This window comes from Malaclemys terrapin, chromosome 3, assembly GCF_027887155.1.
Source record: "Malaclemys terrapin pileata isolate rMalTer1 chromosome 3, rMalTer1.hap1, whole genome shotgun sequence".
Lineage (NCBI taxonomy): Eukaryota > Metazoa > Chordata > Testudines > Emydidae > Malaclemys > Malaclemys terrapin.
This window is the reverse complement of record NC_071507.1, coordinates 185,130,991-185,146,034: the sequence shown is the minus strand read 5'-3', so window position 1 is coordinate 185,146,034 and position 15,044 is coordinate 185,130,991. Positions and strand designations below refer to the sequence as shown.

General features: G+C 44.1%; 1 non-coding gene across 1 annotated transcript; it reads right to left on the bottom strand.

The window, feature by feature from the left end:
• Window positions 1-11,589: 11,589 nt before the first annotated feature.
• LOC128835167 (U2 spliceosomal RNA) lies at window positions 11,590-11,778 on the bottom strand. Its single transcript, XR_008444596.1, has one exon. It is a non-coding gene; the product is annotated as a U2 spliceosomal RNA (small nuclear RNA).
• Between the last annotated feature and the right edge of the window lie 3,266 nt (window positions 11,779-15,044).

Genomic DNA, 15,044 nt, shown 5'->3' with positions numbered 1-15,044 from the left:
AGTGCTGACTTACTGTTTTGGGAGGCTCACATCACTACTAAGTGCAGCATTTGTTGCTCCTCCTTTCCCTGAACCCACAAGGGAAAAGAGCTCCATCTGTAGAAACAACTCATGGAGAATGCCATAAGACCCCAGTTGGACGCAGGTCAGGGAGGCCCCGTGTACAACAGTCTCAGACAGCAAGCAGTGCCCCTCCAAGCACAAGCTCCAGAGCAGAGGCCAAAACTGTTAAGCCTAAGAAACCTTTTCATAAGAGCAGGGGACATACTCACAGGCATGAAGACAGATCCCAGCCTAGATCTACCTCTAAGAAAAAAGATCCTGCCCCATCTCAGTCCAAGTCAGATTCCTTGCATGCAGGGTTAAGGAATTAGGTCTACATAAATCTTCTGGCCAAGAGAAGAAAGAGAGAAGGAAGAAACTGCCACTGGTACCGACTCTATAATTCACAGTCTGAAAGATCAGCACCTGCCGGCTCTGATCAGGAGCTCCATGTTGGACTCCCATTTGACAGTTCTGGCATATTCCAGCAGCAATCCTCTGAGCATCAAGTCACTGGATGCATTGGATTCATCAGTCCCAACCTCCGGGACTCCCTGAACTCTGGGAAGGACTGAAAGCTTTACTACACTGGAGAATATTTTCACCTTTCCCCACTTGCAATCTCTTCTTTTATCTGGCCCAGTCCTCCTCAGAGACATTTCATTACTGAAAGAAACCACCTCAAGGACGAAGGGATTCTTGCCTACCATGTCCACAAGCTGGTGGCACCACCAATAGAGCATGAAACTACCTTTCACTGGATGAATCTGATGTTCTAGATCAGTGTTTCCCAAACTTGGGATGCCACTTGTGTAGGGAAAGCCCCTGGTGGGCCGGGCCAGTTTGTTTACCTGCCCGGTCCGCAGGTTCTGCCAATCACGGCTCCCACTGGCCACGGTTCGCTGCTCCAGGCCAATGGGAGCTGCTGGAAGCGGCACGGGCCAAGGGTTAAAAAATTATCTTAAGATTTCATCTGCACTTACCATGGTAAATCCCCACCCAATTTCTAGGAGCTGACAAGACTGCATATGTATTGTCCCCCACAATCAGACTGAGTGTGATTCATAGCAGGGTTCCAAGACTGAGCAGAACTTTCTCTGAAAATGCATCTTCTGGCTGCTGGGAGCTGTTGTGACACTGGGAACGAGAAATCAGAGACAGAAGACTACATCTACTGTCCTCTCAGTGCCCTCTCCCCCTCCACGCCCATGCCGCATGGAAGCAAGGAATCAGCCTGACTGGAATGCTGAGGGGAGAGAGCTCGGCAGAACACTGAGACAATAAGTGGTGGGGAAGAAAGGCAGAAAGGACCAGGGTGGAGTTGGAGAAACTGAGGGGAGGCCTGGGACCAGTGAAGCACTCAGATCCTATGGTGATAACAGCCATAAAAAAGCCCACAAAGAAGTTAATAATTCTGTATTCAGAAGATCTGTGCAGTAACTAAGACATGGGACCACACACCAAGCGGTGAGGGTAAAAAAAAACATTGAATAGCTACCCACTTAGTGTGCACCGTATATCCTGCGTATGGGTCCTGTGGAAAGAATATGTGATTATATAGTGAATGCTACCTCAAGCAAATACCCATAGGACAAGAGGTCCCCAAACTGTGGGGCCTGCTAGGGGACACAGAGGAACGTTCAGGGGGCATGGCTATGTTGGGCCAGCCCCCATGGGGGGTGGGATGGGAGCACCACCCAGCCCTGCTCTGCCCCAAGCTCTGCTCCAATCCCAGGTCCTGGCCCCAGCTCCGCTCCCGGCCCTAGCCCCAGCCTGGGCCCCCAACCATGGCCCTGCCGTGGCTTCGGCTTCAACTCGCAGCCCCAGCCCCAGCCTCGGCCCCTGGTCATGGCTCCATTCCCAGACCCAGACCCACCCCTAGCTGTGACCCCAGTCTCGGCTCCCTTTCCCCAGTCTGCCCTCCTCCCCTCCCGCGGAGCCCATAGGGAGCGACTGTGAAAAGTTTGGGGACCACTGCCATAGGACCAGCAAAAATCTATTGCCTAGAAGAGGTGGGGCTAGGTTCATCCTGTGTGGGGCAGGAAGCACCTGCACTTCAGGACCATTCATAGCCAAGGAAGGCAAGCTGTGTTTCTAGCTTCCATTTCTCAGACTCTCTGTCAAGGGCAACTTATTTAATTTCCATTAGGGGCTCAATGCAAGACCTGTTGGCAGTGGCATCCTTGTGCTGCCTTGGTTCATCCTGAGCTTCCAGGTTAGGGCTGCTCGCTTTTTAGGTGGTGTTATTACCCTACACACCTCTCAACTCCAGCAGAGAGGAGGTCATATCGAGGAATGAATCTTAATCGTAGCCTTTAATTTAAGGATAATGTATGGCAACTCTTCAACAGCCCTGAGGAACACTATGCAATGCATTAGAACAGGAAGTATCCAGTTTAAAACAGAAGGGAGAATTTACAGTACATAGACAATATTTAATTACGCAAATTGGAATCTGGCCAGGCACCAGAGCTATCAGCCTTAATCAGGTGAAAAGTGGCAATAGGAATTTTACTATTCAGAAGTGGTGATCAGCACAATGGTTTTGCAAATGTGATTGGGGATCATCTCCAGGACCACAGTGCTTCCAAAAAGCACACTGGTGTAGGGGCATTCCTTCAGTACCAACTCAGAGGGAAGACTGCTACCTTCTGACTCACCAAGTCCACTAAACACTGACTTACATTGAACCTATTTAACCTCTGAGAGCTTACCTCTGAGAGCTGCAGCCCACAACAAGCACACTGGATACAACCTAATTAGTAGCAAACATGGATGACAGGCACTGTCACCTAGAATTCATTCAAACCCAGACAAGCAAATGGAAACGATAACAATATTTTTCTTTGTACGACTGTAGTCTCTCTATCTGAGGCTCCTAAAGTACGTTACAAAACTTACTGAATCCAGCCTCACAACCATCCGTTAATTCTAAGGCCAAAACAACCATTATGATAGTTTTGTCTGAACTCCTGCATAAGACAGACAATTGAATTTCACCCAGTAAAATTTCTGCATTGAGTCCAATAACTTGTGATTGACCTACAGCGTATATTCTAGAAAGACGTGCCATAATGACTGTCTCACTGCAACTGATTTCCAGCGCGGGTGGCTAGATTCACACTGGCTCCACTCACTCGGGAGCTAGTGAACTAACAGTAGCAGCCTGGACCGTGCTGCAGGGGTGGCAGCTCGGGCTAGCCACCTGAGCCACCGACCAGGCTGCAACTTATATGCTGCTGTTTTTAGCATGCCAGCTCGAGCAGAACCAGTACAAGTCTGTCTACCTGTGCTGGAAACCACACCTCCCCACTGCAGTGCAGATACACCTTAAAGACTTCACATCCTTTGTTAAGCTGTTCCGGTGTCTAAATGGTTCAATATATTATTTGCAGTTTACATTTTGCTATATTTAAAATCCGTTTGTGCCTAATTTTTTGCTGTAAAAGACCACTAGGCACTTAGGTTTATACCTCTGGTCACGCACAGAACACCTTGATCTAGGAGCCCAGACACCTATCTCATGCCTAAGCCCCAGTGGGATCCTCAAGTCACATGACAATATGCGCTACCCCACCTCAAGATAGTCAAGTCCGAGGCCTATTCAAGATAGTTAAGTCCCAGGCAGACTGCGAAGAGCTACCAAAGGATCTCACAAAACTGGATGACTGGGCAACAAAATGGCTGATGAAATTTAATGTTGATAAATGTAAAGCAATGCACATTGGAAAACATAATCCTAATTATACATATAAAATGATGGGGTCTAAATTAGCTGTTACCACTCAAGAAAGAGATCTTGGAGTCATTGTGGATAGTTCTCTGAAATCATCCACTCAATGTGCAGCGGCAGCCAAAAAAGCAAACAGAATGTTGTGAATCATCAAGAAAGGAATAGATAATAAGACACAAAGTATCATATTGCCTCTATATAAAGCCTTGGTACACCCATACCTTGAATACTGCATACAGATGTGGTCGCCTCATCTCAAAAAAGATATATTGGAATTGGAAAAGGTTCAGAAAACAGCAACAAAAATGATTAGGGGTATAGAACGCCTTCCGTATGAGGGAGGGATTAATAAAACTGGGACTTTTCAGTTTGGAAAAGAGACGACTAAGTGGGGCTATGATAGAGGTCTATAAAATCATGAGTGGTATAGAGAAAGTAAATCAGGAAGTGTTATTTACTTCTCGTAATACAAGAACAAGGGGCCACCAAATGAAATTAATAGGTAGCAGGTTTAAAATAAACACAGGAAAATATTTTTTCACACAACGCACTGTCAACCTCTGGAACTCCTTGCCAGAGGGTGTTGTGAAGGTCAGTACTATAATGGGGGTCAAAAGGGAGCTAGATAGATTCATGGAAGATAGGTCTATCAATGGCTATTAGCCAGGATGGGCAGGAATGGTGTCCCTAGCCTCTGTTTGCCAGAAACTGGGATTGGGTGACAAGGCATGGATCACTTGATGATAACCTGTCTATTCATTCCCTTTGGGGCACCTGCCATTGGCCACTGTCAGAGGACAGGATACTGGGCTTGATGGACCTTTGGCCTAACCCATTATGGCCATTCTCATGTTCTTAGCTCATCTGTGGGGCCTGATCCATTAGGCATCCTCAAAGCAAACCTAATGCCACACAAAATGGCTGGGGGGAATGGTGGAAGGAGGAGGAGCAGGAGGAGGAGGAGACAGAACTGCAACGCCTTTTATTGGCTCTGGCCCAGAGAGGTTAAATGTTTTCTCCAGAGTCACAAGGCAAATCTACGGCAAAGCTGGGAACAGACCCCAATCTCCTTACTCCCTGTCCTGTGCGCTATAGCCTATTGCAAGCTCTTTGGAGCAGGGACTGTCTTTTTGATCTGTGTTTGTACAGCACCTAGCATAATAGGGTCCGGGTCCCTGATATGACCACAATAATAATAAAATAATAATTAATATAACCCTAAGACCATTCTAGCTCCCAATAGGAATCATTATTAATTATTATTATTATTATTACATGCTTTTAATAGGGTACTGTCATTAGTAGAAGATGAAGATTAGTAGAAAATGAAGAATAATACTGAGAACAGGGAACTTGAACACTGTAATCAAACACAACATGAAAGACATTCTCAGGGAAGCCAAAAGTAAGCTCATACCTACGGAAAATACTCAAAGAGCTGTGGCTATGTCATGTGAAGACAGCAGACATATCTAACACAATAGTATCTAACACAAAAGCACCCTTATGCCTTTGGGCAGTGTCATAATACAAATACAAACACTAACACATCATCATTAGTTTTATTCTCTAAGCCCCTACTCCCAATGGCTCATTACAGCAAAAAGTACTAACAGACTTGAAAAAGAAAAGTGACACACTGCAAAATGGAGTTGTGTTGCAACTCAGAGAACAACCATGTTGTACATGAGTCACTAACAGGCTTGATACTGTAACTCAGACAAGCCCTAAAGCTCTTCTAGTTGAATATAAACTAGTTTCGTGTTCTCAGGCACTGCTTTTCCCCTCTGGAGTGCTCGTCAATAACCACTCACAATTGTCTTCATGCAACCAGGTGTTAACTATATATACAGTCAAATGCATCCCACTTGCATCTTCTCTATGAACAGGTATAAGTGCACTATATCACCACCCTTGCTTAAGGCAATTGGTAGTTATAACTGTAACCCCACCCTGTAATTATCTAGAAGTGTTTAATAAATGTATTTATTAAAACACATTTACAACAAAAAATATTTTCCCCTTAAGCCCTTTATCCATTCACGCCATTAAGGCCACAACTCTCAACTGTGACATCACTGTGTATGAGTAGTGACAGGTGTATAAACCAAAATTCTGCCCTTCCAATTCCCTTCTGCAACTCCCATTATTTGTGATATACACAAGAGTATCTGAGGGTTGAACTGGGCCTTTATATTTGGGAGGAAAAGGCAGATGTCTTGTTTTAGCAAAGGCTCAATTGTCTTTCAATGTAAATATGGAACACAGTCAGTGTTACAATGTAATCAGTTTACTTTTTGTTCCGATGAATGTTCCATTGTCATTGCCTCCCAAAAACTCTGTCACCTGTCAGCTCTTGCAGCAGGGACTGTGGAATAACTACCATTAATGATACTTGAGTATGAACATAGTCTAAAGCAACGTTCCCTTAAAAGGAGATAAGTGGGAAACAAGAATTTATTTTAATAGGCACTCTATGTATGCATTAAAAGTATAGCTAAAAAGAAGCAACATTCTTGTTAGTCCTCTCGGTTTTTAAATCTAACAAGCAAAATGTGCCATACAGCCAGTGTGATATTCATGTATGCCAGGGTATGACTAATTTTATCTTGATATTTTCAATATGCTATTTTCATAAGATACCTTGAAATTCCCATGAACCCTAATGGAAGACTATGTGACCTAGCAGATAAATTGTTGCCCATATATTGCAAAGGTAGGGTATTTCATTTATCGGGATGAGTCATACTATGCTTTAATATCTTTTGTTATTTGTCAAAACAAAGAATTAGGTTTTTGAACACCTAGGCCCAGATTCACCAAAGGATTTAGGCACCTGAGAGGGGCAGGGCTTAGGACACTTCCTTTTCCTCAGCATCTGCTTTTGGCTAGCTTAGGTGGCTCCCCACCCAGGATATATAGGAAGCATGGGGGCTGGATCCTCAATGCTATTTAGATGCCATTAAAATCTATGGGAGTTAGGTATCTAAATATCTTAGAGCAGTGGTTCCCAAAGTTTAACAACCCACAAACCCCTTTCACTAAAATGTCAAGTCTCTTGAACCCCGTCCTAAAAATGAATATTTCCATGGATTTCCTCCCTTACCTCAGCATACATTATAAAAGCAGTGACTTGGAAATATAAAATTTGTTTTTATGACATGCTTATTACACACAATTTATTAATTATTATTTATCATTACAATATTTTTATTACATTATGAAAACGGCAACACTCTTCCAAGATCTCACTTTTGTAGCTTGTATCACTTTTGATTAAGCCAGTTATAAGACAAGGCTCCTATCAGAGGCGCCAGGAGAAAAACGGGGTGCAGGGGCAAAGCCCCTGTGCACCCCAGGGTCTGGGGGGGGCACTGCCGGAAAAGTGGGGGACAAGAAAAAAGGGGAGGGACCTGTGCTGGAGCACACTATGTGGGGGCAGCACGTGACCCTTGTCGCCCCCCGATACTGGCGCCTCTGGCTCCCAGGTTTCATCAAGGAGTATCAGATGTGAAACAGCATGAAGGTATTTAAGAAGCCAACTCAAAGAGCTCCTCCTACACAAGCATTCAGGTCTTGAGCACTCCAGGCAAACAATGCACGTTACAACAAAGCTTAAACTTGTTCTTCATAATAATTTAAAAACAACACTAGCAGCCTATTTAATTTTAAAAACAGCAAAAAATATCCACCTCCCTTTCTATTTGGTATACAGAGTCTTGAAGTTTAAATCTCCTCAGTGTGATAGATATGCTTGCTTTGATCTGCTTAGCTCTTGGAAGTCCCCAAGGCTCCGGGCTGCTGGCTCCATGCTGCCCGGGGTTCCTATGGACAGTTCTGTCCGCCATTAGGGAATTTTTCCCCGAGAACCCCCTGTAACATTTCATGAACCCCCAGGGAACCACTGCCTTAGAGGGTCTGGGCCTGGGCCCCTCACTAGACAGCAGGTACATAAAAGTTAGGCTCCGCAATGCTTAGCATTGCACCACTTAAATCCCTTTGTGAATAGGGTTCTAACCCTGCATAGGCAGATCCATGTGCCCTGTGGAACAGTTTGCAGGACTGAGGCCTTAATTTATCTGTATCAACAAAAAGATACTTGACATGTAATACAATGCCAATTAAACAATCCTCCCCAATTAGCAAGACTGTTTTTAAATTGTTGATGATACTTTGAATATATCCTTTCAGTAAAACCCTGGAAACAGGCCTTGTGTGAACACTTTTGCCCTCTTATTGATATTTTGTTTTACAATTCAAATATGCTTCTGTTTTATCTTGAGAACAGTAGAAGAATCTTCCTATGACTAATCTAATACCCAGATATTTCCAGAATATTAATCAAAATCTGTGTGCCCTAATCTAGAAGTGCTCGTTGTATAACTCAAATGATATAAATTCAACTCCTGTTGTGCTTTAACAGTTCTATGGTCATTTTGCAACATGTAAATTATGGATTAATTATTACCACTTTTCTAAAGCTAAATGAAAAAGTCATATGACTTATTTTTCTATAATATATCTTCACTGAAATTGATGGAATTACACTGGGACAGCATGTCTGAATATAAATATTTGCAGCTAGATTCTGCTCGTCTGACCTGCTTGCCCCACCTCCTCTTCATTTTGGTTAATCTACTTGGATCTTGGCTCCTGGGTAGGCGTGTAGTAGTCCCAGCCTACCGCTAAATGCTTCTCACTTCGAGCAACTGGGCACGGAGCTGGTGGTGAGTGGGAAGAGCAAACGTTCTGCTCCCTTTCCTCCCTACTCACTGGCCAGGCACAAGGGGAAAATAAACCACACCATTTTTCTCCCCTAGAGAACAGTGGAAATATTCACTCTGATTCATAGTTCTTTCCTTGGGTTGTTTTTGAAGAAGTATAGTTTTGTGCCATCCCTTGCTCAGCCTAAATAATCATAATATGTTTGTTCAAAAAGTTAAGAAAACAGTTCAGTGATATAAAGATATGATATATATGGGCTTTTTCCAGGAGAAATTATATGCAGCCTTCTAGGGAACAAAAATCCCCAGAAGGCTGCATACCGGTACACTGCTGATGTCGTGAACCTAATTCTCTAGGGGACTAGGGAAAAGTCAGGATGTTGAACAAAGTGAAAGAGGAGAGAGGAAACTTCTGCTGCAGGGCTAGATAGAGCTGCTTAGGGGAAGGAGATCGCAGTTAAATGAGTTCTTTGCCTCCCATGCACCAAATGTTCCTGTGATGCTGGCAAACCATGTGCCAGCTCATGCCCAGGTCCCTAGGCCTCACTGAACACTGGCAAATGCATAGCTGGAAACCAGTCTGGCTCGCCTGTGTGTTAGTTATGTTAAAATAGAGATTAGAATTATAAGAATGTGTTTAGTATTTAGACTTTATGAAATGCCTGTAGGATGCTACAAGAATCTTGCTTATAAATATCTGTATTCCATGTTATAAGGTAATATTTAAATATTTGTTCTGTAACTATAAATCTATTTGCTAAGACTGTAAACTCCCAGTCAGGAGAGAAGCATTACCAAGTGTGAAATACTAGTTTACCACAAGATGTATCATCTACTCTCCAACAAAAGAAGGCCCATAGACACCAGACAAACCATAGTGGAACATGGGTAGACAAAAGATTTTGTTGAGTGCTTCCCCTACACCCATGAAGAGGAGACATGTACGAGTCTTTGTCCCATCACAGCTTGAACGCTGGGGGAAAGGAATAAAAATCCCTGTTAAGGAGAAATTATCATCACTACGCTGCTTTGAATTCAGAGAGGGCAATACTTCTAAGCATAAGTAAAGGATCCCCAACCTGCTTAATTTACATTGTTCCTAAAGGACATATAGAGTTTGCGTATACAACAGCATCTATTATCTTTTGAAACCTAAGACAGTAACTCATCTGTGTGTGTATGTTTACCTGTTTTAACTTTGTAAATAGCTCTCATTTCTTTTTCCTAGTTAGTAAATCTTTAGTTAGTTTATTACAGGATTGGCTACAAGTGTTGTCTTTGGTAAGAGAGCTAAGGTACAATTGACCTGGGGTAAGTGACCGGTCCTTTGGGACTGGTTGTAATCTGAATATTGTTGTGATTTTTGGTGTATGTGACCATCGATCACAAAGGCTTGTTTGCCTGGGTGGCAAGACAGACCCGAGTACCCAAGGTAACTGTCTGTGATTCCATGGTTAGGCTGCTTGAGGAGTTCACATTTGTTATTTGGTGGGTGAAATGTAAGTACAGAACTTACCACCTGTTTGGGGTTTTGTGCCCTGCTTCTTGACAGTCTGCCCTGAGATTGGCATTCACACTCAAACTTGACAACTCCTACCCTGGACTCATCTTTTAGTTCCTTCCCATCCCACCATCCCCACACTGGAGTCATTCATGCTACAAGTTACTGGCAGACATGTGAAACATCATCTGGTAAAATGCAAGATCTTTATTTCCAAGGAAATACATCTGGCCATTGCTAATTAATTTAATGTTAAAGAAAGACTTTAACAGTAGAACACAGCTCGAAAAAGGACATCAAACTGTTGCCATAGAATGGAATGTGATGTCACAAATTTAGCATTCCAATTTCCCTACAAGAGCAGTGGTGGCCAGGCGGGACAGGGCGGGGTGAGGCAGGGTGGGGGGATGGAAAAGATGGGCTGAGGGAGGCACAAACCATCAATTATGCTGTAACATCGTTAATAATTACCAGATGTATGAAGAACTTTCTGAAAAGAAAGAGGAAGGTAAATACCTTGAAGTGTTTGAAAGATTTCCACAGCGTAAATGTAAATGTATCATGGCGTATCTCTGCCATTAACCAACTGACTTAGCATAAAAGTGGCATGCATGAATACAGGCACTTTAAAAGACAGCATCAAGAAGAAGCATGCAATTAAAGGGACAGAGGCAGACTAGGATTCAAATGTCGGTTTTGTGGAACAAATGTAAAAAATATATTGTTAATAGAAATGTGTTCATGATTTTTTAAAAAAAATCAGTGATCTAAGTGCAGAATTGTATTTAGTAGTATCTATACTACAAAGCACATGGTCTTACCCAAAATGACAGGTTTCAGAGTAGCAGCTGTGTTAGTCTGTATCCGCAAAAAGAACAGGAGTACTTGTGGCACCTTAGAGACTAACAAATTTATGCATATGCATCCGAAGAAGTGGGCTGTAGCCCACGAAAGCTTATGCTCTAATAAATTTGTTAGTCTCTAAGGTGCCACAAGTACTCCTGTTCTTTTTACCCAAAATGGTAATCTGGTGGAGCAGATAAAATTATAATTATTTATTATGTGTATTACCATATCACCTAGGGGTTCTAGATATAGACTAGGAATCTGGCAGTATCTCACCAGCTATGTCTAGCAGCATGTCCTGGCTTGCTGCCCTGGGCCAAAGCCTTTCCCAGGCTCCTTCCAAGAACATCTTACCTTATGGCACGAATCTGGAAGATTTACCAAGCATCAAATTGCCCTGTATGCAGCTGGTACCTGTCGTAGCTAAGTCAGTGCAATCGCACAGATGAAGTGTCCTTGCAGAGTCCATTCTGCAGTGTATCAGTGCCTTATGTCCTAAGGACTGAATATTGGCTACCTTACATTATCTGTCAATGTGCAATATTTCTTACGGTCTACACATTCAGAAGATAAAACTGATCTTTCCATCTCAGGCCCCTTCCTTGCCTTTGGGTCCGGAATTCTAAAGTTGGTAAGGTTCTTATATCTGTTCCAGAGATGAGTGGATGCAAGAAAAAGCAACAGAATTTTCAGTGGAACCTTCAGTCTAAGCACTGAAATACTGTCCTTAAACTACTTCTTTTTTTCTTTGCACTGTTCCTGGAGGCACTGCAATACCAGGTCCATGCATGGGGTGGACGGAGCAAGCTCCTATTCCATCCCCCTATTTCAAAAATCAATTTAATATACAGTCCTCAAATAAAGGACATATTAGATATTCAAATGATAAGAATAGATTTAAAAATTTTATTAAAACTAATGTCTAAAATTAAATATACACAAGTTAAGAGGGAAGGTACTGTACATCTGGGGTCCGGCTTGAGTTATGAGGGATTACAGGTATCAGTTACAAGGATCACAAGATACATACATATCACATAACCAGCATAGACCCAGATTGGGGTGCAGGGATTTTGATCTTAATCTTCTTGTTAGGCAGGGACACCTAATGAGTTGATGGGAAAATAGTTTCAACCAAGGATCAGTATCAAAAAGCAGGAGACCTCTCTTTCTGTCCTGTCAGTGGTGACAGACTGTGAAATACACATGTGATTTTTTTTTAACAGCACATTCACAGGGTATGTCTACACTGCAATGTAAGCCCAAGGTTAGTGGGACTGGAGTCAGCTGACCTGTGTTAGGGAACCCTGGGATAGAGTGTCCACATTATATTGTAACCATAAGTTAAGACTCTTCTAAACCATGCTCGAACCTAGAGCTCTGGTATCCACACTGCAGTGTGCAGACATAAGTCAAAATAACCATATCCCAGAGTCCCTAGCACTCCCACCCCCAAAATGTGGCCGCTCTAGCCCTAGGACCGGGGTGAACTGTGGGAAAACTTTACTGCCAACACATTACCAGGAAGCAAGTCAATTTGCAAAAGGCTTGATCAGTTCACTCTCCCTTGCAAACCCAGAAGGCTCTCTGATAGTGTGCTTGCAGATCAATAATCAGAAGGGAATGTGTTAATGCTGACCTGATCTGCTGCCATTCGCAAAGTGGGGGTGCCTTCTGCTTTCAATAGAGCAGATTACAGATTGTTGGGCGAGAGGAAGCTATCCCATGGAATTGCGGGATACTTCTGTCTGACTCCTGGGACCCAAGTCAAGTGGGGCTGCGTCTACAGTGCAAAGCAATAGAACTCGGGCCCTGGATCCTGGCTTAACTCAAGCTTGGACCCTCCAGCCCTGCAGGTTCCTGGGACCCTGGGTCTGAGCCCTGGTTTAACGCAATTGTAGCATAGACATAAGAGGGGTTAGGTATGAGACCAGGTTCAAGCATGGGCTAACATTGCAATGTAGACAGACCCACAAAGGCTCCAGCTCTTTTTTTAGCAGAGAACCCTAGTACAAATATTGCAGGTAAACTGGGAAATTAACTTCTATTAACTTCTGGCTGAGAAACCACCAAAGGAGTTGAATTTTGGATTCTTTCCTGTTCTTGGATTCCCCAAGAGACTTGATGCAGTGAGAAATAACCCATTCCTCCTCAACAGAACTCTAAGGGCACCATTAAATATTTCAGATGACAGCACTGAATTTGCATTTTGAAGGTCATGGCTTGATGTGTAAGGCCCTGAAGCCAGACCACTTCAGTGATAGGACCCAGGATCACTGACTCAGGCAACAGAGTTGAAATTGTTGACATTTTCTGGTAACTTGAAAAGGGTAAAAGGGATCTTCATAACTAACTGACTGAATAAACCATAAAAAGTGGGTGTGATAAATTCTGATTTTACTTGTTAGAATAGCAATACAAAACGTTGCATTAAGGGGTCAAAATAGAAGAAAAAAGTAGTGGAACTCAAAAGCTCCACCAACTGGTTTATATTTCAATGTAAGCTTACACGTTGGCGCAGAAGATGGCAGCTACCACAAAAAAGCTCTAGCTCATTGTAGTGAATAGGAATAGAGTAACAATAAATAATAATACCTAGTTTTTATGCAGCACTTTTTCATCAGTAAATCGCAAAGGGCTTTACAAAGGAGGTCAGTATCACTATTTTACAGAGGGGGAAACTGAGGTATAGTTTCCAAGGCCATCCAGCAGGCCAATGGCAGAGCCAGCAACAGAACCCAGGTCTCCTGAGTCCCAGTCTAATGAACAATCCCAGGGGTGGGCAAACTACGGCGTGCGGGCCACATCCAGCCCGTGGGACCATCCTGCCTGACCCCCAAGCTCCTGGCCCAGGAGGCTAGCCCCCGGCCCCTCCCCTGCTATTCCCCCTCCCCCACAGCCTCAGCTCGCTCGCTTCATCACCGGTGCAATGCTGTGGGCAGCGGAGCTGTGAGCTCCTGGGGCAGCGCAGCTGCAGAGCCCGGCCTGACCCAGTGCTCTGTGCTGCGTGGTGGTGGCAACGGCGTGGCCCGGCTCCAGACGGGCGGCACGGCTGTAGCACCGCCAGCCACCGGTGCTCCAGGCAGCGCGGTAAGGAGGCAGTGAGCAAGAGGGGTTGGATAGAGGGCAGGGGAGTTAGGGGTGGTGGTCAGGGAGCGGGGGTGTGTATAGTGGTCGGGGGTAAAACAGGGGGTTGAATGGGGGCATGGGTTCAGGGGGGGCAGTCAGGAAGGAGGGGTGGTTGGATGGGGCAGCAGGGAGTAGTCAGGGGACAGGGAGAAGGGGGGGTTGGATGGGGCAGAGGTCCCGGGGGGGGGGGGGGGCAGTCAGGAATGAGAGGAGGGGTTGGATGGGGCAGGAGTCCCGGGAGGGATGCGGGAGCAGATAGGAGGTAGGGGCCGGGCCACGACCCCCTCCCCGAACCGGCCCTCCATAAAATTTACGAAACCCGATGCGGCCCTCAGGCCAAAAAGTTTGCCCACCCCTGCACTATCCATTAAGCAACATTGCTTTCCTTTAAATAGTTCTCAAGCCCTCCAGTGGTGTTCACTGTGTTCTGTGTTTTAGAGCCACCCAGACCCCAGCCAAAGCAGTATTTGTGACTAGGCCTTAAATGTTGTGTATATTTAATGAATAGTTATTTGGACCCCACTGTTCACTCACTGAACCACTTAAAGCCAGCCACTTTTGACCGGTGGACACATCATTGTTCTTTTGCTCATATTCTAGTGAGAAATCCTTCAGATTTTTCTGCTGCAGTTAATGTTAAAGCAGTTAAACTGTTGTGCAAGTAATAAGTCTCTAATCCTGTTGATAAAATCAGTGCCTGAAGCCATAACATAATATGAAATGGCTGTCAATATTAAGACTGGAGACATTAAGGTGAACAGCAGTTACTTAGTGTCCAAGCTGGAAGGGCCAGGTCATATAATTTTTTCCATATTCCAAATTCTTCATTGTTCCCTTTAACAACAAGCTCAAATAAACACCAGCAGCCTAGCAGCATTAACCAGTGCATATATGTTGAAATAATATTTCTGTAAGGAAACAGATTTCAAATTATGAAAGGGAATTTCCTTTGATCCATCCACTCCCCCTTTTTTAAGTTACTAATAATACTTTTTACTTCCTAGTATTTAGGGCCTGATCCCAAAACCACTGACTTCTGGGCTTTGGGCCAGACCCCCCCCCCACCCCA